Below are 25,378 nucleotides of genomic sequence, written 5' to 3' on the forward strand. Positions count from 1 at the left end.
TCAACCGCCCACTGCATATGTGTGTGTACACACGTATTCTGCGTGCGTGCGGCGGCGGCGGCGACGACGTTCGCGAGGAGCTAAGGATATAACTCCAAAAAATTTAAATAAAATTATCTGTGGCCGGACCATTAGAGACGCCAACGAGGCATCTGAAGGCACCGTTCTGTGCCCCCATAAATTACCAGCCTATTGTAATGCGGCTGCAAGAGCGGTCCGGCTTGAAAGCAAAAAAAAAAAAAAAAAAAAAATACTTATTATAATCTTAAATTAATTAAACAATACGTGCTGTGTAAGCAGCTAACTACTGGGCACATCGACAACTACGACAAGTTTTGCCACCAGCGGAATATCTGATCACTGCAGAATATTAAACCATTTCAGGCTGTGTTTTAACTAATTTTAGGTGGGCCGATCCCGGCGGTACTGCAATGCCGGGCCAACCCGCGACAGAGGTGGAGCAAGCCCCTAGCACTCCGTCATGAGCCAAAAATGAGTTTAATATTCTGGTCCTGCGATGCAGGACGTATCAGATATTAAGCTGATAAGAACAGATACTACACTTTGATCTTAGCCAAAAGGCCGAGAAGCGATAAGGAAAATCCGCAGAGGAAGGGCCTAAATGCTTGCAGCGTGTGCGCTCCACATGTGGGAGTGACACACGGTGGTACGGGCCGATATGGCAACAGGCGACCGTCGAAAACATCGCAAAAGCAAGTGCCGGAAGGAACGACAATTCACGAGAGCACTCGGCAACAGCCCAGTACTACCCTCCATGTCGAAGAGAAAACTGCGAGTCCCATTTGAACGCCGCTAGCTGCCAGGGCAGTGGAGAAGGCGAGAGGCCGCCCCACAGCAGCGCCAGGCCGGCGCGAGCTACACCGGCGCGAGGCCGGCGCGAGCTACACCTAGTCGAATGCTCCCATCGTCAACCGCCCACTGCATATGTGTGTGTACACACGTATTCAGCGTGCGTGCGGCGGCGGCGGCGACGACGACGTTCGCGAGGAGCTAAGGATATAACTCCAAAAAATTTAAATAAAATTATCTGTGGCCGGACCATTAGAGACGCCAACGAGGCATCTGAAGGCACCGTTCTGTGCCCCCATAAATTACCAGCCTATTGTAATGCGGCTGCAAGAGCGGTCCGGCTTGAAAGCAAAAAAAAAAAAAAAAAAAAATACTTATTATAATCTTAAATTAATTAAACAATACGTGCTGTGTAAGCAGCTAACTACTGGGCACATCGACAACTACGACAAGTTTTGCCACCAGCGGAATATCTGATCACTGCAGAATATTAAACCATTTCAGGCTGTGTTTTAACTAATTTTAGGTGGGCCGATCCCGGCGGTACTGCAATGCCGGGCCAACCCGCGACAGAGGTGGAGCAAGCCCCTAGCACTCCGTCATGAGCCAAAAATGAGTTTAATATTCTGGTCCTGCGATGCAGGACGTATCAGATATTAAGCTGATAAGAACAGATACTACACTTTGATCTTAGCCAAAAGGCCGAGAAGCGATAAGGAAAATCCGCAGAGGAAGGGCCTAAATGCTTGCAGCGTGTGCGCTCCACATGTGGGAGTGACACACGGTGGTACGGGCCGATATGGCAACAGGCGACCGTCGAAAACATCGCAAAAGCAAGTGCCGGAAGGAACGACAATTCACGAGAGCACTCGGCAACAGCCCAGTACTACCCTCCATGTCGAAGAGAAAACTGCGAGTCCCATTTGAACGCCGCTAGCTGCCAGGGCAGTGGAGAAGGCGAGAGGCCGCCCCACAGCAGCGCCAGGCCGGCGCGAGCTACACCGGCGCGAGGCCGGCGCGAGCTACACCTAGTCGAATGCTCCCATCGTCAACCGCCCACTGCATATGTGTGTGTACACACGTATTCTGCGTGCGTGCGGCGGCGGCGACGACGACGTTCGCGAGGAGCTAAGGATATAACTCCAAAAAATTTAAATAAAATTATCTGTGGCCGGACCATTAGAGACGCCAACGAGGCATCTGAAGGCACCGTTCTGTGCCCCCATAAATTACCAGCCTATTGTAATGCGGCTGCAAGAGCGGTCCGGCTTGAAAGCAAAAAAAAAAAAAAAAAAAAAAATACTTATTATAATCTTAAATTAATTAAACAATACGTGCTGTGTAAGCAGCTAACTACTGGGCACATCGACAACTACGACAAGTTTTGCCACCAGCGGAATATCTGATCACTGCAGAATATTAAACCATTTCAGGCTGTGTTTTAACTAATTTTAGGTGGGCCGATCCCGGCGGTACTGCAATGCCGGGCCAACCCGCGACAGAGGTGGAGCAAGCCCCTAGCACTCCGTCATGAGCCAAAAATGAGTTTAATATTCTGGTCCTGCGATGCAGGACGTATCAGATATTAAGCTGATAAGAACAGATACTACACTTTGATCTTAGCCAAAAGGCCGAGAAGCGATAAGGAAAATCCGCAGAGGAAGGGCCTAAATGCTTGCAGCGTGTGCGCTCCACATGTGGGAGTGACACACGGTGGTACGGGCCGATATGGCAACAGGCGACCGTCGAAAACATCGCAAAAGCAAGTGCCGGAAGGAACGACAATTCACGAGAGCACTCGGCAACAGCCCAGTACTACCCTCCATGTCGAAGAGAAAACTGCGAGTCCCATTTGAACGCCGCTAGCTGCCAGGGCAGTGGAGAAGGCGAGAGGCCGCCCCACAGCAGCGCCAGGCCGGCGCGAGCTACACCGGCGCGAGGCCGGCGCGAGCTACACCTAGTCGAATGCTCCCATCGTCAACCGCCCACTGCATATGTGTGTGTACACACGTATTCTGCGTGCGTGCGGCGGCGGCGGCGACGACGTTCGCGAGGAGCTAAGGATATAACTCCAAAAAATTTAAATAAAATTATCTGTGGCCGGACCATTAGAGACGCCAACGAGGCATCTGAAGGCACCGTTCTGTGCCCCCATAAATTACCAGCCTATTGTAATGCGGCTGCAAGAGCGGTCCGGCTTGAAAGCAAAAAAAAAAAAAAAAAAAAAATACTTATTATAATCTTAAATTAATTAAACAATACGTGCTGTGTAAGCAGCTAACTACTGGGCACATCGACAACTACGACAAGTTTTGCCACCAGCGGAATATCTGATCACTGCAGAATATTAAACCATTTCAGGCTGTGTTTTAACTAATTTTAGGTGGGCCGATCCCGGCGGTACTGCAATGCCGGGCCAACCCGCGACAGAGGTGGAGCAAGCCCCTAGCACTCCGTCATGAGCCAAAAATGAGTTTAATATTCTGGTCCTGCGATGCAGGACGTATCAGATATTAAGCTGATAAGAACAGATACTACACTTTGATCTTAGCCAAAAGGCCGAGAAGCGATAAGGAAAATCCGCAGAGGAAGGGCCTAAATGCTTGCAGCGTGTGCGCTCCACATGTGGGAGTGACACACGGTGGTACGGGCCGATATGGCAACAGGCGACCGTCGAAAACATCGCAAAAGCAAGTGCCGGAAGGAACGACAATTCACGAGAGCACTCGGCAACAGCCCAGTACTACCCTCCATGTCGAAGAGAAAACTGCGAGTCCCATTTGAACGCCGCTAGCTGCCAGGGCAGTGGAGAAGGCGAGAGGCCGCCCCACAGCAGCGCCAGGCCGGCGCGAGCTACACCGGCGCGAGGCCGGCGCGAGCTACACCTAGTCGAATGCTCCCATCGTCAACCGCCCACTGCATATGTGTGTGTACACACGTATTCAGCGTGCGTGCGGCGGCGGCGGCGACGACGACGTTCGCGAGGAGCTAAGGATATAACTCCAAAAAATTTAAATAAAATTATCTGTGGCCGGACCATTAGAGACGCCAACGAGGCATCTGAAGGCACCGTTCTGTGCCCCCATAAATTACCAGCCTATTGTAATGCGGCTGCAAGAGCGGTCCGGCTTGAAAGCAAAAAAAAAAAAAAAAAAATACTTATTATAATCTTAAATTAATTAAACAATACGTGCTGTGTAAGCAGCTAACTACTGGGCACATCGACAACTACGACAAGTTTTGCCACCAGCGGAATATCTGATCACTGCAGAATATTAAACCATTTCAGGCTGTGTTTTAACTAATTTTAGGTGGGCCGATCCCGGCGGTACTGCAATGCCGGGCCAACCCGCGACAGAGGTGGAGCAAGCCCCTAGCACTCCGTCATGAGCCAAAAATGAGTTTAATATTCTGGTCCTGCGATGCAGGACGTATCAGATATTAAGCTGATAAGAACAGATACTACACTTTGATCTTAGCCAAAAGGCCGAGAAGCGATAAGGAAAATCCGCAGAGGAAGGGCCTAAATGCTTGCAGCGTGTGCGCTCCACATGTGGGAGTGACACACGGTGGTACGGGCCGATATGGCAACAGGCGACCGTCGAAAACATCGCAAAAGCAAGTGCCGGAAGGAACGACAATTCACGAGAGCACTCGGCAACAGCCCAGTACTACCCTCCATGTCGAAGAGAAAACTGCGAGTCCCATTTGAACGCCGCTAGCTGCCAGGGCAGTGGAGAAGGCGAGAGGCCGCCCCACAGCAGCGCCAGGCCGGCGCGAGCTACACCGGCGCGAGGCCGGCGCGAGCTACACCTAGTCGAATGCTCCCATCGTCAACCGCCCACTGCATATGTGTGTGTACACACGTATTCTGCGTGCGTGCGGCGGCGGCGACGACGACGTTCGCGAGGAGCTAAGGATATAACTCCAAAAAATTTAAATAAAATTATCTGTGGCTGGACCATTAGAGACGCCAACGAGGCATCTGAAGGCACCGTTCTGTGCCCCCATAAATTACCAGCCTATTGTAATGCGGCTGCAAGAGCGGTCCGGCTTGAAAGCAAAAAAAAAAAAAAAAAAAAAAATACTTATTATAATCTTAAATTAATTAAACAATACGTGCTGTGTAAGCAGCTAACTACTGGGCACATCGACAACTACGACAAGTTTTGCCACCAGCGGAATATCTGATCACTGCAGAATATTAAACCATTTCAGGCTGTGTTTTAACTAATTTTAGGTGGGCCGATCCCGGCGGTACTGCAATGCCGGGCCAACCCGCGACAGAGGTGGAGCAAGCCCCTAGCACTCCGTCATGAGCCAAAAATGAGTTTAATATTCTGGTCCTGCGATGCAGGACGTATCAGATATTAAGCTGATAAGAACAGATACTACACTTTGATCTTAGCCAAAAGGCCGAGAAGCGATAAGGAAAATCCGCAGAGGAAGGGCCTAAATGCTTGCAGCGTGTGCGCTCCACATGTGGGAGTGACACACGGTGGTACGGGCCGATATGGCAACAGGCGACCGTCGAAAACATCGCAAAAGCAAGTGCCGGAAGGAACGACAATTCACGAGAGCACTCGGCAACAGCCCAGTACTACCCTCCATGTCGAAGAGAAAACTGCGAGTCCCATTTGAACGCCGCTAGCTGCCAGGGCAGTGGAGAAGGCGAGAGGCCGCCCCACAGCAGCGCCAGGCCGGCGCGAGCTACACCGGCGCGAGGCCGGCGCGAGCTACACCTAGTCGAATGCTCCCATCGTCAACCGCCCACTGCATATGTGTGTGTACACACGTATTCTGCGTGCGTGCGGCGGCGGCGACGACGACGTTCGCGAGGAGCTAAGGATATAACTCCAAAAAATTTAAATAAAATTATCTGTGGCCGGACCATTAGAGACGCCAACGAGGCATCTGAAGGCACCGTTCTGTGCCCCCATAAATTACCAGCCTATTGTAATGCGGCTGCAAGAGCGGTCCGGCTTGAAAGCAAAAAAAAAAAAAAAAAAAAATACTTATTATAATCTTAAATTAATTAAACAATACGTGCTGTGTAAGCAGCTAACTACTGGGCACATCGACAACTACGACAAGTTTTGCCACCAGCGGAATATCTGATCACTGCAGAATATTAAACCATTTCAGGCTGTGTTTTAACTAATTTTAGGTGGGCCGATCCCGGCGGTACTGCAATGCCGGGCCAACCCGCGACAGAGGTGGAGCAAGCCCCTAGCACTCCATCATGAGCCAAAAATGAGTTTAATATTCTGGTCCTGCGATGCAGGACGTATCAGATATTAAGCTGATAAGAACAGATACTACACTTTTTTTTTTTTTTTTTTTTATTTTTTTTTTAAAATGGGCCTCCTACCTCCCCTATAGCCCAACCTTTTCCGCTCCAAATTGCCGCCATCCTCTAGTGTCGTCACAGCACTTAATGTTGAGTGCTGACTGGTGCAAGTCGAATGGTAAATTTGAGGCACACTCCGCTATGCCTCAGGGAGCGACGACACACAACTCTTAAAGACACCTCGACTTGCAGGTGTGAGGCAAGGAATGAAAGAAAGAAAGTAAAAAAATAAAGAAAGAAAGAAAGAAAGGAAGGCAAATAAAACAGGGACGGCAGCACACACAACTGAAAACGAAATCGGCGAGATAATTCCATCGCCCAGAGAAGTAACGAAATAAGGATTCTCTAAGATGTATTACGTGGTTTCCAATTTCTTAATACTATTCCAGACAGAGTGCACATGATTGCTCATGTGTCCGATTATCAGTCCAGGAGTAACAGAGAAGAGGCTACTCGAGGGGTGCCTAGAGGGTCAACGACCACTCAAAGGCATAGACAAGTCAAGGGAAATGTGAAAAATTCAAGTGACAGAGCTCCAGGGAAGACACAGGCAAGGCCTGGAAGAGGCGCCTTAGTCGGCCTGGAATACCCTTTGGTAACCATGAACCATTGCGACTCTTAAAAATCTAGCAAAGGTAATGGTGTAAGTTCGGGTAGCTTCCGCCAAGCGATGTTGGCTCCACAGGTACTCCATGAAGGAGATAGCAGTGGTAAGGGAAAGGTCATAGATCGTGAAAATGGTGTGGCCCAAGAGCCACACCATCGCATTACGTCGCGTCCGGGGGTTGGTCTGAAGATCAGGGGTAAGGAACCAGTCAATCGACACATTGTCCGGCGTCGTTCCTCCAATCAGCGCTAAGAGCACACGGGCAAGGTTCCAGACTTCCGCCACGTGAGGGCACAAGAGACGGTGCTCTCTGGTGTCGACGTCACCACACCGGCCGCAAGCAGCCGAGGGCCCTAGACGGATGGCCGCCAGGCGTTGGTTGGTGGGGATTAAATTATTGACGACACGATACCAGAGCGCCGAAACTTCCGTGGAAAGGGCTGAGTTGTTAATATTAGCCCAAACATGGCGCCAGATGACTGACGGTCGTCTGTCCTCCAATTTATGTGGTGTAGGCTGGCCTCGTAGTGCATGGTAAAGGCGCCGCGACGTGCGCGCCTTGTCCGTGGCCACTGGGAGGACATAGCTGCGATGGAGGTAATAGTCTTTTACCGTCGTCAGCCGGAACGGAATATGCGTCAAACAGACCGGTGCACGTGCCGAGTGTGGACGATAACGGTCGAAGAGGACCGCTGTAGTCCCACCGGGGTCGGCGTCGCGCAGAGTGGCGACACGGTGAATCAGAAGGGCCGCACATTTCCGGGAAAAGTCAATGAGGCCGAGGCCGCCATCGAACGTCGGCAGCGTACAAGTCCGCGCGTCAACCTTGAACAGCGCATGCCTCCACAAGAGCCAGTATACCGCTTGTGAGATGGCTCGGCCGATCTGTTTCGGCAGCGTAAGGAGTTGTGCGACATACCATGCCCGTGAGAGGATATAAGTATTGATCAACTGGATTCTTTGATGGAGGTCGAGACGTCGATCAGCGTGGCTCACGCAGAGACCCCTGATGCGCGTGAGAAGCCGCCGCCACGTGAGTGTCAACATACGCTGCGGGCAGGCAGTCACCTCAAGACCCAAGATACGCTGTTCTCCCACAACTCGGTACCATGGGCGTTCGACGGTCAATGATCGTGGCCCAAGCGGAAGCAGTACTGTTTTATTTGGATTTAACTGAGCACCGGAGGCCCTTTCATAGACGTCGAGAACTCGGCGAGCGGAATCGATGTCCCTGGCGTTAGCAACAAACACACCAACGTCATCTGCGTAGGCCGCACAGCGGAAGGTGACGCCTGGGAGAGCGACACCGTCGACCAACCGGCCAATGTCGCGCAGCATGGGGTCTAGCGCCAAGGCAAACAAGTACATCGACAGGGGACACCCCTGTCGAACTGACCGTCTGATGGGAATGGGGCGCGACCGGCACCCGTTCACCATGATGGTGGAATTCGCCCCATCCAAGAAATGTCGGATGATGCGTATGAAACGCTCCCCAAAACCCATTCGCGACATAACAGCCAGCAGGTAAGGGTGCGAGACCCTGTCAAAGGCCCCGGCAAAGTCCAAGGAAAGAATGGCAGCCGGGGTGCGAGTGTTGGCGGTGAGTGAGACAATATCGCGGTACAGGGAAGCGGCGGTGAAGATGTTCCGACGCGAAACGCCACAGGATTGAGTGGGGCAGAGTACCTTAGCCATGGCCTGTTTGAGACGAGAGGCCACGCATCGTGCCACCAACTTATAGTCAGTATTAAGAACAGTGATAGGACGCAGGTCTTGAGCTCGACAGTGACCAGTCACCTTGGGAATAAGGGCAATACGTCCAGTTAAAAATTCAGCGGGTAAGTCGCATCCATCAAAAATCTCCTCGCACATCGTGCAGAAACGTTCGCCGAGCAGGTCCCAAAAGTGTTGATAGAATTCATAAGGGAGTCCGTCAGGACCAGGTGACTTGTGTCCCGGACAGGCACGGAGGACAGATGTGAGGTCAGCGAGGGTAAGGGACTCGGTTAAAGAGTCGCGGTCATGACGGTCCAAAGAGGTTGGGACCCCACTGACAAGTGTACGTTGGGCGGCGACGTCGACCTCAACATCCTGGAAGAGATGCGTGAAGTGGTCCGTCAGGTGTTGGAGGACTTCGCGGTAGTCTGTGATGTGCGTACCATCGTCAGTCTTAAGGCGCAGAATGGTGGCCTTCTTGGCACGAGTGCGTTCAGAGGCCAGGTGATAAAGGGATGGCCTCTCGCCTTCAATCAGGGACTCAGAACGGCACCTCACCACCAGACCCTCGGCCTTCTCTTGAGAGAAGCGAAGGATTTTCGCTTTAATTTTGTTGAGACGCATGCGTATCTGATCGTATCTGTCAGCAGGAAGAGTCAGGGCGTCAGTGAGACACTGCTGATAGAAGGCTAACGTGCTACGCTTCCAGTGGGCGACTTCCCGACTATATTGCTGGATAACACGTCGTAGCCGAGGCTTCGCACAGCGGAGCCACCAAACCACCGTGGTAGGGTACCGGGAAGTGTCCGCGATACAATCCCGCCATGTTGCCGTGACAAGAGTACGAAGTTCGGGCATTGGCAGATGACGGGTATTCATCTTCCAAGAGGTGCCACGAGGTATCGGGGTCGGACCCGCGATACGCAAGGAACACGAGTACGCACAGTGGTCGCTAAAGGCCACTGGTATAACTTGGACGGCACAAAGGGCGGGGGTCAAATCAGCCGAGACATAGACACGATCAATACGGCTGGCTCCAGTGGGATAGATGTGGGTAAATTGCGTGTAGGCGGGATGAAAGTGGCGCCACGTGTCAGTAAGGTCAGCCGCCTGAAGGAGTGAAGCGAGTGCTTCACACCGCATGGGCGTCGGGACCTGGTCAACATCGGCTACCACACAGTTGAAATCTCCGCCAAAGACGATAGGGCGACGAGCTGCTAAGAAAGAGGGGAGATCAGTCTGAAAAAGTGTTGTTCTGTCATGCCTGTGGTTAGCACCTGAAGGAGCGTAGACATTTAGGAAAAGGACATCTTGAAGGATACATGCAAGAACGCGACCGTTGGGTAGCGTGGTAACATTGGATGGAGTGAATTCAGATCGGTAGAGCAAAGCAGTACCCCGCCGGGCGTCGGGGTCGATGTTATACAGTGCCTCATAACCAACCAGGTCGGAGAGAAAGGGGGCACAAACCTCCTGTAGAAATACTACATCAAACGCACCAAGGCGGAGAAAGTCCTTCAGAGAGCGAAGTTTTACCGGGTTGGAGATGGAGTTAATATTGACCGTTAAAAGGGAGAGGGCTCCCGGCGGATGGTCAAAGGCAGGCATGGGAGAGCAACACAGAGGAAACAACGGCAGATAAGGTCACGGCCGTAGGGAAGCAGGTGTGGAAACATCCACACCGGAACCCTGCTGTAACACCCCAGATGTGAGAAACAAATACTAAGCAGCTCATGTGGGGAAGAGCCCACTTAATCACGCATGTCATCGCCCTCGTCGTCAGCCCAGTTCAGGCGCCCCCCATCGGCTGGATAGTCAGAAGGTGGCGGCGCAGACGGTTCGGACGCAGTAGGATGAGAAAGGGTACGGGTGCGTTGCAGCGGCTGGTCGCTACCCTGGTCATGTTTCCGTTTTGCAGGGAGTGCTCCCCGATCTCGCGATGAGCTAATAAGAGCTTCTAATTGCCGAGCAGTTTGCCGCATACCGCCCGAGCGGTCGGCGGAAACAGAGCGGGAAACTGAGGAGGCCTGAGATTCGGCCTCACTGCTGCTTTCATGGGGACGTAAAACGTCCTCCTCCTCCGCTGGCCGGTCGGGGTGCGCCTTCTTGCGCCTATGACGACGTCGTGGGGACTTAGCGTCATCTGCCGGGAGGGGTGGGGTAGGAAGAACCACCTCCATCTGTTCTACAGTGACAACATCACTCGCCACCGCAGGTACGTCAGACGCCGCTGGCGGTACCGCCACAACGGGCGTCGGGTCCGGTACGGGGCCGTCAGCCGATGCACTGGGTGCCGGTTGCATTGCCGCTGTCGGAGGCGACACGTCAGTCCTCTCAGCGGGACGGGGGGCAGCGCCCGCCACTACCTCGCTGAGGAGGGGTACAAGGTTCGTAGCATCAGGCCGTTCCCGCGGCAATTGCACAGGGCGCCGGCGCGGGCAGTCCACGCGGAGATGCTCCGTGGATTGACAAAGGGAGCAAGTCTGCGGTTGCCCAATATAGGTGACCTGGGCTCTGGTACTCGCAATATTTAAATACGACGGTACGTGCTGGCGGAGGTCCATGCGGACACTACGAACGCCACTGTTGCCCTGGAAACGGTAGGCACTGCCCCACTTCTCATTCGTGATGCTGAGCACCGTGCCGTACCGCGATAAGACGCGGCCGATTACTTCATTGGGACACTCAGGGGGTACGTTGAACACCCGCACAGTCCGTATGCCAAACCCAGACGGCACGATTGTCACTGTTCCGACAGAGCCATCGAAGTAGCGGAACGGATGTTCGCCCGCTAAAGCCAGGCCATACTTTTCGTATTTCTCCTGGTCTACAAATTTCACAAATAACGAAAACAAGACGAAATCCAGTTGGAAGGTGTCAACATCATGTTCCGGTACACGCAGATCTCCAAAAATCCATTCCTGTATTTCAAACGCGGTCGGCCGTCTTGCCGCCCTGTCGAACACACACTGTATACTGTTCGACCGGCTGGTCATGTCACGGCAAAAATTTCAACAACGGAGAAATTTAGAACAAACGAAACGATCCTCGATCGCTAAAAGCGAGAGGAGACCCACGACCCGCGACAGAACCCAACAGAACGCTCCGCTCGCGGGGTGCTTCTTAGCCAAAAGGCCGAGAAGCGATAAGGAAAATCCGCAGAGGAAGGGCCTAAATGCTTGCAGCGTGTGCGCTCCACTTGTGGGAGTGACACACGGTGGTACGGGCCGATATGGCAACAGGCGACCGTCGAAAACATCGCAAAAGCAAGTGCCGGAAGGAACGACAATTCACGAGAGCACTCGGCAACAGCCCAGTACTACCCTCCATGTCGAAGAGAAAACTGCGAGTCCCATTTGAACGCCGCTAGCTGCCAGGGCAGTGGAGAAGCCGAGAGGCCGCCCCACAGCAGCGCCAGGCCGGCGCGAGCTACACCGGCGCGAGGCCGGCGCGAGCTACACCTAGTCGAATGCTCCCATCGTCAACCGCCCACTGCATATGTGTGTGTACACACGTATTCTGCGTGCGTGCGGCGGCGACGACGACGTTCGCGAGGAGCTAAGGATATAACTCCAAAAAATTTTAATAAAATAATCTGTGGCCGGACCATTAGAGACGCCAACGAGGCATCTGAAGGCACCGTTCTGTGCCCCCATAAATTACCAGCCCAGTGTAATGCGGCTGCAAGAGCGGTCCGGCTAACCGCAAAAAAAAAAAAAAAAAAAAAAAAAAAAATACTTATTATAATCTTAAATTAATTAAAACAATACGTGCTGTGTAAGCAGCTAACTACTGGGCACATCGAGAACTACGACAAGTTTTGCAACCAGCGGAATATCTGATCACTGCAGAATATTAAACCATTTCAGGCTGTGTTTTAATTAATTTTAGGTGGGCCGATCCCGGCGGTACTGCAATGCCGGGCCAACCCGCGACAGAGGTGGAGCAAGCCCCTAGCACTCCGTCATGAGCCAAAAATGAGTTTAATATTCTGGTCCTGCGATGCAGGACGTATCAGATATTAAGCTGATAAGAACAGATACTACACTTTGATCTTAGCCAAAAGGCCGAGAAGCGATAAGGAAAATCCGCAGAGGAAGGGCCTAAATGCTTGCAGCGTGTGCGCTCCACATGTGGGAGTGACACACGGTGGTACGGGCCGATATGGCAACAGGCGACCGTCGAAAACATCGCAAAAGCAAGTGCCGGAAGGAACGACAATTCACGAGAGCACTCGGCAACAGCCCAGTACTACCCTCCATGTCGAAGAGAAAACTGCGAGTCCCATTTGAACGCCGCTAGCTGCCAGGGCAGTGGAGAAGGCGAGAGGCCGCCCCACAGCAGCGCCAGGCCGGCGCGAGCTACACCGGCGCGAGGCCGGCGCGAGCTACACCTAGTCGAATGCTCCCATCGTCAACCGCCCACTGCATATGTGTGTGTACACACGTATTCTGCGTGCGTGCGGCGGCGGCGACGACGACGTTCGCGAGGAGCTAAGGATATAACTCCAAAAAATTTAAATAAAATTATCTGTGGCCGGACCATTAGAGACGCCAACGAGGCATCTGAAGGCACCGTTCTGTGCCCCCATAAATTACCAGCCTATTGTAATGCGGCTGCAAGAGCGGTCCGGCTTGAAAGCAAAAAAAAAAAAAAAAAAAAATACTTATTATAATCTTAAATTAATTAAACAATACGTGCTGTGTAAGCAGCTAACTACTGGGCACATCGACAACTACGACAAGTTTTGCCACCAGCGGAATATCTGATCACTGCAGAATATTAAACCATTTCAGGCTGTGTTTTAACTAATTTTAGGTGGGCCGATCCCGGCGGTACTGCAATGCCGGGCCAACCCGCGACAGAGGTGGAGCAAGCCCCTAGCACTCCATCATGAGCCAAAAATGAGTTTAATATTCTGGTCCTGCGATGCAGGACGTATCAGATATTAAGCTGATAAGAACAGATACTACACTTTTTTTTTTTTTTTTTTATTTTTTTTTTTAAATGGGCCTCCTACCTCCCCTATAGCCCAACCTTTTCCGCTCCAAATTGCCGCCATCCTCTAGTGTCGTCACAGCACTTAATGTTGAGTGCTGACTGGTGCAAGTCGAATGGTAAATTTGAGGCACACTCCGCTATGCCTCAGGGAGCGACGACACACAACTCTTAAAGACACCTCGACTTGCAGGTGTGAGGCAAGGAATGAAAGAAAGAAAGTAAAAAAATAAAGAAAGAAAGAAAGAAAGGAAGGCAAATAAAACAGGGACGGCAGCACACACAACTGAAAACGAAATCGGCGAGATAATTCCATCGCCCAGAGAAGTAACGAAATAAGGATTCTCTAAGATGTATTACGTGGTTTCCAATTTCTTAATACTATTCCAGACAGAGTGCACATGATTGCTCATGTGTCCGATTATCAGTCCAGGAGTAACAGAGAAGAGGCTACTCGAGGGGTGCCTAGAGGGTCAACGACCACTCAAAGGCATAGACAAGTCAAGGGAAATGTGAAAAATTCAAGTGACAGAGCTCCAGGGAAGACACAGGCAAGGCCTGGAAGAGGCGCCTTAGTCGGCCTGGAATACCCTTTGGTAACCATGAACCATTGCGACTCTTAAAAATCTAGCAAAGGTAATGGTGTAAGTTCGGGTAGCTTCCGCCAAGCGATGTTGGCTCCACAGGTACTCCATGAAGGAGATAGCAGTGGTAAGGGAAAGGTCATAGATCGTGAAAATGGTGTGGCCCAAGAGCCACACCATCGCATTACGTCGCGTCCGGGGGTTGGTCTGAAGATCAGGGGTAAGGAACCAGTCAATCGACACATTGTCCGGCGTCGTTCCTCCAATCAGCGCTAAGAGCACACGGGCAAGGTTCCAGACTTCCGCCACGTGAGGGCACAAGAGACGGTGCTCTCTGGTGTCGACGTCACCACACCGGCCGCAAGCAGCCGAGGGCCCTAGACGGATGGCCGCCAGGCGTTGGTTGGTGGGGATTAAATTATTGACGACACGATACCAGAGCGCCGAAACTTCCGTGGAAAGGGCTGAGTTGTTAATATTAGCCCAAACATGGCGCCAGATGACTGACGGTCGTCTGTCCTCCAATTTATGTGGTGTAGGCTGGCCTCGTAGTGCATGGTAAAGGCGCCGCGACGTGCGCGCCTTGTCCGTGGCCACTGGGAGGACATAGCTGCGATGGAGGTAATAGTCTTTTACCGTCGTCAGCCGGAACGGAATATGCGTCAAACAGACCGGTGCACGTGCCGAGTGTGGACGATAACGGTCGAAGAGGACCGCTGTAGTCCCACCGGGGTCGGCGTCGCGCAGAGTGGCGACACGGTGAATCAGAAGGGCCGCACATTTCCGGGAAAAGTCAATGAGGCCGAGGCCGCCATCGAACGTCGGCAGCGTACAAGTCCGCGCGTCAACCTTGAACAGCGCATGCCTCCACAAGAGCCAGTATACCGCTTGTGAGATGGCTCGGCCGATCTGTTTCGGCAGCGTAAGGAGTTGTGCGACATACCATGCCCGTGAGAGGATATAAGTATTGATCAACTGGATTCTTTGATGGAGGTCGAGACGTCGATCAGCGTGGCTCACGCAGAGACCCCTGATGCGCGTGAGAAGCCGCCGCCACGTGAGTGTCAACATACGCTGCGGGCAGGCAGTCACCTCAAGACCCAAGATACGCTGTTCTCCCACAACTCGGTACCATGGGCGTTCGACGGTCAATGATCGTGGCCCAAGCGGAAGCAGTACTGTTTTATTTGGATTTAACTGAGCACCGGAGGCCCTTTCATAGACGTCGAGAACTCGGCGAGCGGAATCGATGTCCCTGGCGTTAGCAACAAACACACCAACGTCATCTGCGTAGGCCGCACAGCGGAAGGTGACGCCTGGGAGAGCGACACCGTCGACCAACCGGCCAATGTCGCGCAGCATGGGGTCTAGCGCCAAGGCAAACAAGTACATCGACAGGGGACACCCCTGTCGAACTGACCGTCTGATGGGAATGGGGCGCGACCGGCACCCGTTCACCATGATGGTGGAATTCGCCCCATCCAAGAAATGTCGGATGATGCGTATGAAACGCTCCCCAAAACCCATTCGCGACATAACAGCCAGCAGGTAAGGGTGCGAGACCCTGTCAAAGGCCCCGGCAAAGTCCAAGGAAAGAATGGCAGCCGGGGTGCGAGTGTTGGCGGTGAGTGAGACAATATCGCGGTACAGGGAAGCGGCGGTGAAGATGTTCCGACGCGAAACGCCACAGGATTGAGTGGGGCAGAGTACCTTAGCCATGGCCTGTTTGAGACGAGAGGCCACGCATCGTGCCACCAACTTATAGTCAGTATTAAGAACAGTGATAGGACGCAGGTCTTGAGCTCGACAGTGACCAGTCACCTTGGGAATAAGGGCAATACGTCCAGTTAAAAATTCAGCGGGTAAGTCGCATCCATCAAAAATCTCCTCGCACATCGTGCAGAAACGTTCGCCGAGCAGGTCCCAAAAGTGTTGATAGAATTCATAAGGGAGTCCGTCAGGACCAGGTGACTTGTGTCCCGGACAGGCACGGAGGACAGATGTGAGGTCAGCGAGGGTAAGGGACTCGGTTAAAGAGTCGCGGTCATGACGGTCCAAAGAGGTTGGGACCCCACTGACAAGTGTACGTTGGGCGGCGACGTCGACCTCAACATCCTGGAAGAGATGCGTGAAGTGGTCCGTCAGGTGTTGGAGGACTTCGCGGTAGTCTGTGATGTGCGTACCATCGTCAGTCTTAAGGCGCAGAATGGTGGCCTTCTTGGCACGAGTGCGTTCAGAGGCCAGGTGATAAAGGGATGGCCTCTCGCCTTCAATCAGGGACTCAGAACGGCACCTCACCACCAGACCCTCGGCCTTCTCTTGAGAGAAGCGAAGGATTTTCGCTTTAATTTTGTTGAGACGCATGCGTATCTGATCGTATCTGTCAGCAGGAAGAGTCAGGGCGTCAGTGAGACACTGCTGATAGAAGGCTAACGTGCTACGCTTCCAGTGGGCGACTTCCCGACTATATTGCTGGATAACACGTCGTAGCCGAGGCTTCGCACAGCGGAGCCACCAAACCACCGTGGTAGGGTACCGGGAAGTGTCCGCGATACAATCCCGCCATGTTGCCGTGACAAGAGTACGAAGTTCGGGCATTGGCAGATGACGGGTATTCATCTTCCAAGAGGTGCCACGAGGTATCGGGGTCGGACCCGCGATACGCAAGGAACACGAGTACGCACAGTGGTCGCTAAAGGCCACTGGTATAACTTGGACGGCACAAAGGGCGGGGGTCAAATCAGCCGAGACATAGACACGATCAATACGGCTGGCTCCAGTGGGATAGATGTGGGTAAATTGCGTGTAGGCGGGATGAAAGTGGCGCCACGTGTCAGTAAGGTCAGCCGCCTGAAGGAGTGAAGCGAGTGCTTCACACCGCATGGGCGTCGGGACCTGGTCAACATCGGCTACCACACAGTTGAAATCTCCGCCAAAGACGATAGGGCGACGAGCTGCTAAGAAAGAGGGGAGATCAGTCTGAAAAAGTGTTGTTCTGTCATGCCTGTGGTTAGCACCTGAAGGAGCGTAGACATTTAGGAAAAGGACATCTTGAAGGATACATGCAAGAACGCGACCGTTGGGTAGCGTGGTAACATTGGATGGAGTGAATTCAGATCGGTAGAGCAAAGCAGTACCCCGCCGGGCGTCGGGGTCGATGTTATACAGTGCCTCATAACCAACCAGGTCGGAGAGAAAGGGGGCACAAACCTCCTGTAGAAATACTACATCAAACGCACCAAGGCGGAGAAAGTCCTTCAGAGAGCGAAGTTTTACCGGGTTGGAGATGGAGTTAATATTGACCGTTAAAAGGGAGAGGGCTCCCGGCGGATGGTCAAAGGCAGGCATGGGAGAGCAACACAGAGGAAACAACGGCAGATAAGGTCACGGCCGTAGGGAAGCAGGTGTGGAAACATCCACACCGGAACCCTGCTGTAACACCCCAGATGTGAGAAACAAATACTAAGCAGCTCATGTGGGGAAGAGCCCACTTAATCACGCATGTCATCGCCCTCGTCGTCAGCCCAGTTCAGGCGCCCCCCATCGGCTGGATAGTCAGAAGGTGGCGGCGCAGACGGTTCGGACGCAGTAGGATGAGAAAGGGTACGGGTGCGTTGCAGCGGCTGGTCGCTACCCTGGTCATGTTTCCGTTTTGCAGGGAGTGCTCCCCGATCTCGCGATGAGCTAATAAGAGCTTCTAATTGCCGAGCAGTTTGCCGCATACCGCCCGAGCGGTCGGCGGAAACAGAGCGGGAAACTGAGGAGGCCTGAGATTCGGCCTCACTGCTGCTTTCATGGGGACGTAAAACGTCCTCCTCCTCCGCTGGCCGGTCGGGGTGCGCCTTCTTGCGCCTATGACGACGTCGTGGGGACTTAGCGTCATCTGCCGGGAGGGGTGGGGTAGGAAGAACCACCTCCATCTGTTCTACAGTGACAACATCACTCGCCACCGCAGGTACGTCAGACGCCGCTGGCGGTACCGCCACAACGGGCGTCGGGTCCGGTACGGGGCCGTCAGCCGATGCACTGGGTGCCGGTTGCATTGCCGCTGTCGGAGGCGACACGTCAGTCCTCTCAGCGGGACGGGGGGCAGCGCCCGCCACTACCTCGCTGAGGAGGGGTACAAGGTTCGTAGCATCAGGCCGTTCCCGCGGCAATTGCACAGGGCGCCGGCGCGGGCAGTCCACGCGGAGATGCTCCGTGGATTGACAAAGGGAGCAAGTCTGCGGTTGCCCAATATAGGTGACCTGGGCTCTGGTACTCGCAATATTTAAATACGACGGTACGTGCTGGCGGAGGTCCATGCGGACACTACGAACGCCACTGTTGCCCTGGAAACGGTAGGCACTGCCCCACTTCTCATTCGTGATGCTGAGCACCGTGCCGTACCGCGATAAGACGCGGCCGATTACTTCATTGGGACACTCAGGGGGTACGTTGAACACCCGCACAGTCCGTATGCCAAACCCAGACGGCACGATTGTCACTGTTCCGACAGAGCCATCGAAGTAGCGGAACGGATGTTCGCCCGCTAAAGCCAGGCCATACTTTTCGTATTTCTCCTGGTCTACAAATTTCACAAATAACGAAAACAAGACGAAATCCAGTTGGAAGGTGTCAACATCATGTTCCGGTACACGCAGATCTCCAAAAATCCATTCCTGTATTTCAAACGCGGTCGGCCGTCTTGCCGCCCTGTCGAACACACACTGTATACTGTTCGACCGGCTGGTCATGTCACGGCAAAAATTTCAACAACGGAGAAATTTAGAACAAACGAAACGATCCTCGATCGCTAAAAGCGAGAGGAGACCCACGACCCGCGACAGAACCCAACAGAACGCTCCGCTCGCGGGGTGCTTCTTAGCCAAAAGGCCGAGAAGCGATAAGGAAAATCCGCAGAGGAAGGGCCTAAATGCTTGCAGCGTGTGCGCTCCACTTGTGGGAGTGACACACGGTGGTACGGGCCGATATGGCAACAGGCGACCGTCGAAAACATCGCAAAAGCAAGTGCCGGAAGGAACGACAATTCACGAGAGCACTCGGCAACAGCCCAGTACTACCCTCCATGTCGAAGAGAAAACTGCGAGTCCCATTTGAACGCCGCTAGCTGCCAGGGCAGTGGAGAAGCCGAGAGGCCGCCCCACAGCAGCGCCAGGCCGGCGCGAGCTACACCGGCGCGAGGCCGGCGCGAGCTACACCTAGTCGAATGCTCCCATCGTCAACCGCCCACTGCATATGTGTGTGTACACACGTATTCTGCGTGCGTGCGGCGGCGACGACGACGTTCGCGAGGAGCTAAGGATATAACTCCAAAAAATTTTAATAAAATAATCTGTGGCCGGACCATTAGAGACGCCAACGAGGCATCTGAAGGCACCGTTCTGTGCCCCCATAAATTACCAGCCCAGTGTAATGCGGCTGCAAGAGCGGTCCGGCTAACCGCAAAAAAAAAAAAAAAAAAAAAAAAAAATACTTATTATAATCTTAAATTAATTAAAACAATACGTGCTGTGTAAGCAGCTAACTACTGGGCACATCGAGAACTACGACAAGTTTTGCAACCAGCGGAATATCTGATCACTGCAGAATATTAAACCATTTCAGGCTGTGTTTTAATTAATTTTAGGTGGGCCGATCCCGGCGGTACTGCAATGCCGGGCCAACCCGCGACAGAGGTGGAGCAAGCCCCTAGCACTCCGTCATGAGCCAAAAATGAGTTTAATATTCTGGTCCTGCGATGCAGGACGTATCAGATATTAAGCTGATAAGAACAGATACTACACTTTGATCTTAGCCAAAAGGCCGAGAAGCGATAAGGAAAATCCGCAGAGGAAGGGCCTAAATGCTTGCAGCGTGTGCGCTCCACATGTGGGAGTGACACACGGTGGTACGGGCCGATATGGCAACAGGCGACCGTCGAAAACATCGCAAAAGCAAGTGCCGGAAGGAACGACAATTCACGAGAGCACTCGGCAACAGCCCAGTACTACCCTCCATGTCGAAGAGAAAACTGCGAGTCCCATTTGAACGCCGCTAGCTGCCAGGGCAGTGGAGAAGCCGAGAGGCCGCCCCACAGCAGCGCCAGGCCGGCGCGAGCTACACCTAGTCGAATGCTCCCATCGTCAACCGCCCACTGCATATGTGTGTGTACACACGTATTCTGCGTGCGTGCGGCGGCGACGACGACGTTCGCGAGGAGCTAAGGATATAACTCCAAAAAATTTTAATAAAATAATCTGTGGCCGGACCATTAGAGACGCCAACGAGGCATCTGAAGGCACCGTTCTGTGCCCCCATAAATTACCAGCCCAGTGTAATGCGGCTGCAAGAGCGGTCCGGCTAACCGCAAAAAAAAAAAAAAAAAAAAAAAAAAAAAATACTTATTATAATCTTAAATTAATTAAAACAATACGTGCTGTGTAAGCAGCTAACTACTGGGCACATCGAGAACTACGACAAGTTTTGCAACCAGCGGAATATCTGATCACTGCAGAATATTAAACCATTTCAGGCTGTGTTTTAATTAATTTTAGGTGGGCCGATCCCGGCGGTACTGCAATGCCGGGCCAACCCGCGACAGAGGTGGAGCAAGCCCCTAGCACTCCGTCATGAGCCAAAAATGAGTTTAATATTCTGGTCCTGCGATGCAGGACGTATCAGATATTAAGCTGATAAGAACAGATTTTTTTAGTCATTGAGGTAATACTTGGAAAGGAACTTAGGAGAGGTTCACATTCGGTAGGAATTGGGAGCAGCCACGAGGGTGTTGCTCAACGGCGCCTGCCATTCACCGGAGCATCACACTTCGGGCGGACGTAACTAAGAATTATCTATAGGAATATAAGATCTTGGTGTGACCCAGAGAATTGTTCTGGCCAAGATGGAGAGTGTCATAAGCTTGTGTTCAACCCCGGTGGAAGTCCAGACGTAGCTGGCCGGGGGAAAAAGAAAGGAAAGCGAGCAGAGCGAGGGCTCATATGGGCAGCCGCATACGGCGCTGCACTCTGCCGCCGGTGTCAACAGCGAAGGCTGGACACACACGAGACCGGTCTGCATCTGCCGCGCTCCAGATCGGTCGGCCATCGATCGAGCAGGGGGCAGATGGGGCCTGAGCATCTCGCAACCCTCAGTCAAAATCGGGAGAAAATGAGGGAGAAGTATTCAATGCAGGGCGAGTCCGGCAGTAGCACCAGCAGTTGCTGCCCTCACAGCAAGGCTGGCCACGTTCCGGAGCCGCCACTGCAGCTTCGTCAAAATCGGGCATTAGGAGTCCAATGACTAAAGAAAATACATCGCGTATCTATGTGTTTTGTATCCGACCTTACCAGCATTAAGCTGATAAGAACAGATACTACACTTTGATCTTAGCCAAAAGGCCGAGAAGCGATAAGGAAAATCCGCAGAGGAAGGGCCTAAATGCTTGCAGCGTGTGCGCTCCACATGTGGGAGTGACACACGGTGGTACGGGCCGATATGGCAACAGGCGACCGTCGAAAACATCGCAAAAGCAAGTGCCGGAAGGAACGACAATTCACGAGAGCACTCGGCAACAGCCCAGTACTACCCTCCATGTCGAAGAGAAAACTGCGAGTCCCATTTGAACGCCGCTAGCTGCCAGGGCAGTGGAGAAGCCGAGAGGCCGCCCCACAGCAGCGCCAGGCCGGCGCGAGCTACACCTAGTCGAATGCTCCCATCGTCAACCGCCCACTGCATATGTGTGTGTACACACGTATTCTGCGTGCGTGCGGCGGCGACGACGACGTTCGCGAGGAGCTAAGGATATAACTCCAAAAAATTTTAATAAAATAATCTGTGGCCGGACCATTAGAGACGCCAACGAGGCATCTGAAGGCACCGTTCTGTGCCCCCATAAATTACCAGCCCAGTGTAATGCGGCTGCAAGAGCGGTCCGGCTAACCGCAAAAAAAAAAAAAAAAAAAAAAAAAAAAATACTTATTATAATCTTAAATTAATTAAAACAATACGTGCTGTGTAAGCAGCTAACTACTGGGCACATCGAGAACTACGACAAGTTTTGCAACCAGCGGAATATCTGATCACTGCAGAATATTAAACCATTTCAGGCTGTGTTTTAATTAATTTTAGGTGGGCCGATCCCGGCGGTACTGCAATGCCGGGCCAACCCGCGACAGAGGTGGAGCAAGCCCCTAGCACTCCGTCATGAGCCAAAAATGAGTTTAATATTCTGGTCCTGCGATGCAGGACGTATCAGATATTAAGCTGATAAGAACAGATTTTTTTAGTCATTGAGGTAATACTTGGAAAGGAACTTAGGAGAGGTTCACATTCGGTAGGAATTGGGAGCAGCCACGAGGGTGTTGCTCAACGGCGCCTGCCATTCACCGGAGCATCACACTTCGGGCGGACGTAACTAAGAATTATCTATAGGAATATAAGATCTTGGTGTGACCCAGAGAATTGTTCTGGCCAAGATGGAGAGTGTCATAAGCTTGTGTTCAACCCCGGTGGAAGTCCAGACGTAGCTGGCCGGGGGAAAAAGAAAGGAAAGCGAGCAGAGCGAGGGCTCATATGGGCAGCCGCATACGGCGCTGCACTCTGCCGCCGGTGTCAACAGCGAAGGCTGGACACACACGAGACCGGTCTGCATCTGCCGCGCTCCAGATCGGTCGGCCATCGATCGAGCAGGGGGCAGATGGGGCCTGAGCATCTCGCAACCCTCAGTCAAAATCGGGAGAAAATGAGGGAGAAGTATTCAATGCAGGGCGAGTCCGGCAGTAGCACCAGCAGTTGCTGCCCTCACAGCAAGGCTGGCCACGTTCCGGAGCCGCCACTGCAGCTTCGTCAAAATCGGGCATTAGGAGTCCAATGACTAAAGAAAATACATCGCGTATCTATGTGTTTTGTATCCGACCTTACCAGCATTAAGCTGATAAGAACAGATACTACACTTTGATCTTAGCCAAAAGGCCGAGAAGCGATAAGGAAAATCCGCAGAGGAAGGGCCTAAATGCTTGCAGCGTGTGCGCTCCACATGTGGGAGTGACACACGGTGGTACGGGCCGATATGGCAACAGGCGACCGTCGAAAACATCGCAAAAGCAAGTGCCGGAAGGAACGACAATTCACGAGAGCACTCGGCAACAGCCCAGTACTACCCTCCATGTCGAAGAGAAAACTGCGAGTCCCATTTGAACGCCGCTAGCTGCCAGGGCAGTGGAGAAGCCGAGAGGCCGCCCCACAGCAGCGCCAGGCCGGCGCGAGCTACACCTAGTCGAATGCTCCCATCGTCAACCGCCCACTGCATATGTGTGTGTACACACGTATTCTGCGTGCGTGCGGCGGCGACGACGACGTTCGCGAGGAGCTAAGGATATAACTCCAAAAAATTTTAATAAAATAATCTGTGGCCGGACCATTAGAGACGCCAACGAGGCATCTGAAGGCACCGTTCTGTGCCCCCATAAATTACCAGCCCAGTGTAATGCGGCTGCAAGAGCGGTCCGGCTAACCGCAAAAAAAAAAAAAAAAAAAAAAAAAAAATACTTATTATAATCTTAAATTAATTAAAACAATACGTGCTGTGTAAGCAGCTAACTACTGGGCACATCGAGAACTACGACAAGTTTTGCAACCAGCGGAATATCTGATCACTGCAGAATATTAAACCATTTCAGGCTGTGTTTTAATTAATTTTAGGTGGGCCGATCCCGGCGGTACTGCAATGCCGGGCCAACCCGCGACAGAGGTGGAGCAAGCCCCTAGCACTCCGTCATGAGCCAAAAATGAGTTTAATATTCTGGTCCTGCGATGCAGGACGTATCAGATATTAAGCTGATAAGAACAGATACTACACTTTGATCTTAGCCAAAAGGCCGAGAAGCGATAAGGAAAATCCGCAGAGGAAGGGCCTAAATGCTTGCAGCGTGTGCGCTCCACATGTGGGAGTGACACACGGTGGTACGGGCCGATATGGCAACAGGCGACCGTCGAAAACATCGCAAAAGCAAGTGCCGGAAGGAACGACAATTCACGAGAGCACTCGGCAACAGCCCAGTACTACCCTCCATGTCGAAGAGAAAACTGCGAGTCCCATTTGAACGCCGCTAGCTGCCAGGGCAGTGGAGAAGCCGAGAGGCCGCCCCACAGCAGCGCCAGGCCGGCGCGAGCTACACCGGCGCGAGGCCGGCGCGAGCTACACCTAGTCGAATGCTCCCATCGTCAACCGCCCACTGCATATGTGTGTGTACACACGTATTCTGCGTGCGTGCGGCGGCGACGACGACGTTCGCGAGGAGCTAAGGATATAACTCCAAAAAATTTTAATAAAATAATCTGTGGCCGGACCATTAGAGACGCCAACGAGGCATCTGAAGGCACCGTTCTGTGCCCCCATAAATTACCAGCCCAGTGTAATGCGGCTGCAAGAGCGGTCCGGCTAACCGCAAAAAAAAAAAAAAAAAAAAAAAAAAAAAAATACTTATTATAATCTTAAATTAATTAAAACAATACGTGCTGTGTAAGCAGCTAACTACTGGGCACATCGAGAACTACGACAAGTTTTGCAACCAGCGGAATATCTGATCACTGCAGAATATTAAACCATTTCAGGCTGTGTTTTAATTAATTTTAGGTGGGCCGATCCCGGCGGTACTGCAATGCCGGGCCAACCCGCGACAGAGGTGGAGCAAGCCCCTAGCACTCCGTCATGAGCCAAAAATGAGTTTAATATTCTGGTCCTGCGATGCAGGACGTATCAGATATTAAGCTGATAAGAACAGATACTACACTTTGATCTTAGCCAAAAGGCCGAGAAGCGATAAGGAAAATCCGCAGAGGAAGGGCCTAAATGCTTGCAGCGTGTGCGCTCCACATGTGGGAGTGACACACGGTGGTACGGGCCGATATGGCAACAGGCGACCGTCGAAAACATCGCAAAAGCAAGTGCCGGAAGGAACGACAATTCACGAGAGCACTCGGCAACAGCCCAGTACTACCCTCCATGTCGAAGAGAAAACTGCGAGTCCCATTTGAACGCCGCTAGCTGCCAGGGCAGTGGAGAAGCCGAGAGGCCGCCCCACAGCAGCGCCAGGCCGGCGCGAGCTACACCGGCGCGAGCTACACCTAGTCGAATGCTCCCATCGTCAACCGCCCACTGCATATGTGTGTGTACACACGTATTCTGCGTGCGTGCGGCGGCGACGACGACGTTCGCGAGGAGCTAAGGATATAACTCCAAAAAATTTTAATAAAATAATCTGTGGCCGGACCATTAGAGACGCCAACGAGGCATCTGAAGGCACCGTTCTGTGCCCCCATAAATTACCAGCC

General features: G+C 52.6%; 14 non-coding genes and 2 pseudogenes across 14 annotated transcripts; all 16 read right to left on the reverse strand.

The window, feature by feature from the left end:
• Positions 1–401: 401 nt before the first annotated feature.
• On the reverse strand, positions 402–594 carry LOC126095830 (U2 spliceosomal RNA). Its single transcript, XR_007521990.1, has one exon. It is a non-coding gene; the product is annotated as a U2 spliceosomal RNA (small nuclear RNA).
• A 737-nt stretch (positions 595–1,331) lies between these two features.
• LOC126095841 (U2 spliceosomal RNA) lies at positions 1,332–1,524 on the reverse strand. The gene has a single exon (XR_007521991.1). It is a non-coding gene; the product is annotated as a U2 spliceosomal RNA (small nuclear RNA).
• Positions 1,525–2,260: 736 nt separating this feature from the next.
• LOC126095852 (U2 spliceosomal RNA) lies at positions 2,261–2,453 on the reverse strand. The gene has a single exon (XR_007521992.1). It is a non-coding gene; the product is annotated as a U2 spliceosomal RNA (small nuclear RNA).
• A 735-nt stretch (positions 2,454–3,188) lies between these two features.
• On the reverse strand, positions 3,189–3,381 carry LOC126095863 (U2 spliceosomal RNA). Its single transcript, XR_007521993.1, has one exon. It is a non-coding gene; the product is annotated as a U2 spliceosomal RNA (small nuclear RNA).
• A 735-nt stretch (positions 3,382–4,116) lies between these two features.
• Positions 4,117–4,309, reverse strand: LOC126095874 (U2 spliceosomal RNA). The gene has a single exon (XR_007521994.1). It is a non-coding gene; the product is annotated as a U2 spliceosomal RNA (small nuclear RNA).
• A 736-nt stretch (positions 4,310–5,045) lies between these two features.
• LOC126095885 (U2 spliceosomal RNA) lies at positions 5,046–5,238 on the reverse strand. Its single transcript, XR_007521995.1, has one exon. It is a non-coding gene; the product is annotated as a U2 spliceosomal RNA (small nuclear RNA).
• Positions 5,239–5,972: 734 nt separating this feature from the next.
• Positions 5,973–6,172, reverse strand: LOC126096250 (U2 spliceosomal RNA). Its single transcript, XR_007522045.1, has one exon. It is a non-coding gene; the product is annotated as a U2 spliceosomal RNA (small nuclear RNA).
• A 6,197-nt stretch (positions 6,173–12,369) lies between these two features.
• Positions 12,370–12,562, reverse strand: LOC126095896 (U2 spliceosomal RNA). Its single transcript, XR_007521996.1, has one exon. It is a non-coding gene; the product is annotated as a U2 spliceosomal RNA (small nuclear RNA).
• A 734-nt stretch (positions 12,563–13,296) lies between these two features.
• Positions 13,297–13,492, reverse strand: LOC126096261 (U2 spliceosomal RNA). Its single transcript, XR_007522046.1, has one exon. It is a non-coding gene; the product is annotated as a U2 spliceosomal RNA (small nuclear RNA).
• Positions 13,493–19,689: 6,197 nt separating this feature from the next.
• On the reverse strand, positions 19,690–19,882 carry LOC126095907 (U2 spliceosomal RNA). The gene has a single exon (XR_007521997.1). It is a non-coding gene; the product is annotated as a U2 spliceosomal RNA (small nuclear RNA).
• A 714-nt stretch (positions 19,883–20,596) lies between these two features.
• On the reverse strand, positions 20,597–20,785 carry LOC126096305 (U2 spliceosomal RNA). The gene has a single exon (XR_007522049.1). It is a non-coding gene; the product is annotated as a U2 spliceosomal RNA (small nuclear RNA).
• A 547-nt stretch (positions 20,786–21,332) lies between these two features.
• On the reverse strand, positions 21,333–21,456 carry LOC126096538 (U2 spliceosomal RNA; annotated as a pseudogene).
• A 713-nt stretch (positions 21,457–22,169) lies between these two features.
• LOC126096316 (U2 spliceosomal RNA) lies at positions 22,170–22,358 on the reverse strand. The gene has a single exon (XR_007522050.1). It is a non-coding gene; the product is annotated as a U2 spliceosomal RNA (small nuclear RNA).
• A 547-nt stretch (positions 22,359–22,905) lies between these two features.
• On the reverse strand, positions 22,906–23,029 carry LOC126096549 (U2 spliceosomal RNA; annotated as a pseudogene).
• A 712-nt stretch (positions 23,030–23,741) lies between these two features.
• Positions 23,742–23,934, reverse strand: LOC126095929 (U2 spliceosomal RNA). The gene has a single exon (XR_007521998.1). It is a non-coding gene; the product is annotated as a U2 spliceosomal RNA (small nuclear RNA).
• Positions 23,935–24,675: 741 nt separating this feature from the next.
• On the reverse strand, positions 24,676–24,868 carry LOC126095940 (U2 spliceosomal RNA). The gene has a single exon (XR_007521999.1). It is a non-coding gene; the product is annotated as a U2 spliceosomal RNA (small nuclear RNA).
• Between the last annotated feature and the right edge of the window lie 510 nt (positions 24,869–25,378).

The sequence above is a fragment of the Schistocerca cancellata genome, chromosome 1 (assembly GCF_023864275.1).
Source record: "Schistocerca cancellata isolate TAMUIC-IGC-003103 chromosome 1, iqSchCanc2.1, whole genome shotgun sequence".
NCBI lineage: Eukaryota > Metazoa > Arthropoda > Insecta > Orthoptera > Acrididae > Schistocerca > Schistocerca cancellata.